The sequence below is a fragment of the Biomphalaria glabrata genome, chromosome 3 (assembly GCF_947242115.1).
Source record: "Biomphalaria glabrata chromosome 3, xgBioGlab47.1, whole genome shotgun sequence".
In the NCBI taxonomy this organism is placed as follows: Eukaryota; Metazoa; Mollusca; class Gastropoda; family Planorbidae; genus Biomphalaria; species Biomphalaria glabrata.
Genome location: NC_074713.1, coordinates 31,800,760 through 31,805,504, shown reverse-complemented (window position 1 = coordinate 31,805,504; position 4,745 = coordinate 31,800,760). Strand labels below are relative to the sequence as shown.

At 29.7% G+C, this 4,745-nt stretch overlaps 1 long non-coding RNA gene across 1 annotated transcript; it reads left to right on the top strand.

Annotated features, from left to right (window-relative positions):
* Positions 1 to 552: 552 nt before the first annotated feature.
* Positions 553 to 3,353, top strand: LOC129925240 (uncharacterized). Its single transcript, XR_008777057.1, has 3 exons — positions 553 to 1,119; positions 1,469 to 1,537; positions 1,900 to 3,353. It is a non-coding gene; the product is annotated as an uncharacterized LOC129925240 (long non-coding RNA).
* Positions 3,354 to 4,745: the final 1,392 nt, after the last annotated feature.

The window sequence follows — 4,745 nt, the reverse complement described above, 5'->3', positions numbered from 1 at the left end:
ATAAAATATAATTTTACAAACTTTAGAAATGATTGATTTTATTTTTAATTGATCAGCCTTCTAGACTAGATCTAGCATCTCTAACTAGACTCTAACTTGTAGTTTGTAGATCTTGGAATTGGATCGAAATTCACCTTCCTAAATTGTCTCTAAAGTCTGTATCTGATTTGAGAGCATTAGCCTTAGCCATAGTGTAGTCAAATCTTGACAACTATTCTTCTAGATCTAAGCTTCTAGAATAATTAGATCTAGATCCAGTTTAGATTTAGAATATAAAAGTATTTTACTAGCTAAAATACTAAATCTACTGATCTAAATTCTAGATAGATATACAATATATAGATCCAGTTTAGATTTGGAATATAAAAATATTTACTAGCTAAAATTCTAAATCTACTGATCTATACTTAATATTTTAGATATCATATGACATCTACAAAAATTATTATTAAGATATAATTATAGATTCTAGACTAGTATATGTACATAAAATATATAAATAAAAGATAAAATTTATGCAGGCCTAGATCCCATAAATTTATCAGTAAATCAGATCTATCAGTAAAAGTTACCTTCGATGGGAAGTTTTACTTAATCTAATCTATACAAGACAATTTATAATCCATGCCTCGCCTACACCCCATACATTAAATAATAGTTTCCATTCCATGCCATGCCCAGACCCATGAGTTCATGAAATAATAAATGATGTGGTGTCTCAATATGGATCTATCCCCTGAAATTCAGCACTTTAATATAAAACTCACATATCTAGTTAATTATTTGCTATGACACACTGATCAACTTGGACTTGTGTGATACATATATGTTTCTTATCAGATTTAATGAAGGAAGTTTTGGTGCATTTTAACCAGTAATAAGGCTACAAAAGTATCATCAGGTGTATTCTAACCATTGGTATTTTTCCTGGCAACATTTCTTTTCTAGTCTGTGATAAATTATAAATAAAAAAAAATGTTTGTAATGTTTCAGTTATTAACAAGTAGAACCATGCCAACCAGTTTTGATGATGTACCAGAATGGCTCAAGGATCATACTTATACTATTTCTACTCTCTGGGCAGACATTAATAATATTGGCATCCATTCAATATTTATTGTAAGTACTACTATACAATTTTTATTTTAGTTATCTAAAAGATATTTTATGAAGTGTGATTTTCATGGTCAAGCAACATCCAAATATCTGGGATGGAATTTAACATTTTTCTCTAGTTTTTTTTTTTTTTATAACACTCTTAAGCAAATTCATCTTTCATGAATGCCTAATATACCTTGGCTGTTGTGCAGGCCATTCCTTTACAATAAACTGTTACATGAAATTAGGCAAAGTTATGTCTGATAATTTGTATGTTTGATACAACAATGTATTCAATTTAATAATATTATTTTTTAATTTTAATGTTTTCAAAAGAAATTAGCCAATATGCCTAATTGTATAATTACAGTTATGTTTGGAAATGCAAGAAAAAGGCATGCATTCCTGACAAGTCAATGATTGGTTGCACCTCTTAAAGGTAAGGTACTGCAATTTTTCCCTATGCACTTTTCTCATAAGCTGAAGTACTTGTATTTTTGAAAAACTAGTTTTCCATGAAAATGTAAATCATAATATATGTTATAGTTGCTTTTAGATGAGTGCAATGTCCATCAAATTAACTGAATATCTGCCTTCACCTTTAGTAATAATTCATAACTATTAAGGTCAGGGCCATGTCTACACATTAACGCAGTAGCTCCTTTTAGGTACAGACTATTTTTAGAATGGCAAAATTATATAATTATACTTAATAACATATATATATGTTTAGCATGGTCAACACATATGTCACACATATTTTTTTTTTTTTTAAATCCTTTTATTTATTTCTATAACTAGATAAATTTCTGTTATGAGAAAAGATGAGATTCTTGGACTCCTGCATAGCACCACCAGAAAGGAAAATCCCATCATGTTGCAAAATAAAAGTCTTGGACCAATTTTAATTTAAGATATATATATATTATACTGTAAGCTCTATACATATTTATGTATATCCTGTCATTCAGCCAACAGGTTTGGAATTAGTATTTCTTTAAATCTGTTTGATATTGTACTTGAAAACTATTAATCTGAGCCCCATTAAAACAATAGGGAGTGCAGTGAATGAGTGGTAAAGCACTTGGCTTCTGAACTGAGGGTTCCTGGGTTCGATTAAGACTGGGATTTTCAATTTCAGAATTCAAAAGGCTAGGGATACATGGCAATAGTAAGGAATAAGTAAAGGCAGTTTGGGGATCCATGGCTGAATGGTTAAGTCATGGGTTTGAATCTCTGAAGACTCAGATTTAAATTTTTTAGTCCACCTAACTCTACTGGGTAGCTGACTTTCGTTTTGGAAAGTAAAGATGGTTGGTTGTTGTGCTGGCCACATGATGCACTGGCCAAAGAATCAAATGACCTTAACATCATCTGCCCTATAGATTGTGAGGTCTGAAATGGGATTTTTTTTCAAAAGGTGGTTGGTTGTTGTGCATGGTACATGACACCCTCGCTAACCATGGGGCACAGAAACTGATAAACTTTATCATCTACCCCATAGATTGCAAGATATGTAAGGGAAATTTTACTTTTTAAAAATTAAAATAAGAATCTAACAAAAGTAAACATATAAAATATGGTGCATTCTCCTTAAAACTAAAACCTGGTGCGAAGGTTTAAAATGTTAGCATAAAAAAGCAACATCATATATTCTTAATTCCCTTTGCAAAACTTACTGACAAGAACATGCATGTTGTTCCCTCATAAGTTTCTTGACAGAGAAAATCTTGGTTATATTAGATTTGAATTAAGCAAATTAAGAAAACAATTATAATCATTATTTCAAATGGTTGTATCTAAACCTTATGAATTATTTTTCAGTTATAAGTATATTGAGATGAATGGATAATCATGAAATAGTTAAATAATTGCTGCTATCATTCCATTGACTAAAGAACCATACAAATTATTTTTTTTTTTAATTAATTTCAAAATGATTTTTTTCAAGCATAGAGTGCACATAGATCTTGAGTGAAAATATTTTTTTTATTTGACTAATGCTTCAATTTTATTGTATCATATTAGTTTTTAATTTTTATTACCCAGAATATTTCAAAAATGAGTACACTATTTTCATGTAATAATGTAACTTGGTATTCACACAATGCTCAAAATACACTATAATCTTTAGGCCATACAGATTTGTATAAATTAACTTGTTTAAATACATTGTAAATGTATATTGTTTGGATAAGAATAAAGTTTTTCTGTAGACAATTATGATTCAGGATTTGTTGATGCTCCTGCTTAATCAATTATATATACAGGTCATTAGTTTTAACATGTCTGATAATAAATGACAGTACAAGTTAGTGAATGAAAATTTGTCATTATTTCACTTTTCAGCTGCTTTAGGCCTACATCAATGTGAGGTACCAGTACTTTGTGTCATATAACAATTTAAAGCAACATTTTGAAATGAATAGTCTGTAGAATTGACAGTAAATACATTTAAGTGATGGGCTGTGATCATGTATTGAATTTGTGTTTTTGATCTTTACTTCAAGTAAATGTTAATGAGCAATTAATTTTTAATGAATAATTTAAAATAAATACAAAAGAACCATAAACATCTACTTTAGTTTAATAAATTTTTTTCATCAGAACAGAATTTCCAACTTTGCATTCTTAAAATAAAATATAATTTATTTAGAGTACAGTCAGAACACAAAATCATAGTTTCAAAATATTAAGTAAATTAAGCTAAGCTGTGATCTCTTATACACATTTGTATATAGACTATACACAATTTAATTATTATTTTTCATCAAATTGCAGGAACTAGTACATGTACTTATGCCTATTTGACAATAAAAAACCTTAGTCAATGAAATAGTAATCCTAGTAAATGAGATAAAAGTAAACTAAATATCATCAATGCTATTGAAGCCACACTTGTTTTTTTTTTATCTTGTTTGGTGGACTGCAATTAAAGTTGCTATTAATTTTACTGATCGTCTTAGCTGAAGTGCCAGTGTCGTCTCTTTGAAACCTAAGCTCATTTTCTTGGTAACTGGAAGTCCAGATATTTGGAGTTTCATTTTAAGCACCTATACTTTCCGAAATGGCATTCCGATAGGCTAAACCATTTGCCTAACATGTCATATGCACGTAAAGAGGTACCACAGAAATGCTGTAAAGACAAGCTTAGGCGCCAACTTGCTTTAACTGACATAGAATAAGAGAGCACCTAGTTGCATACAGCTTCAGAACGAGCTCTAGCTCTAGATCTATTTCATTTTAGATTAGGCTATATTTTTTTTTGGTCATTTTATTTAGGCTACAATATTACCGAGATTAACTTTTTCTTTGTAATCCACGAGACGTGTATGCCTATAGCCTAGTCCTTTCGATAATAAAAAAAAAACGATTAGAAATGCGTAGCTTGGAGTGTCAAAACTGTATTAGGCCTCCTATTTTTATTTCGTGCAATTTAGTATATCGTAACAAATAAGTATTTAGCGGAACGGTAGACAGGTCTTCATCCAGATTTAGATTCTATTTTTTGGAAAAAAAAAGTGGCATTTTATAGGGTGGTCGAAAAAAATAACTTTTGTGACGATCTCTTATTCGGGAAAATTGTATCTATTATATCAAATAGTCAGAAAATGGATGAAGTTTTTACACATCTAATCAAATAGAGC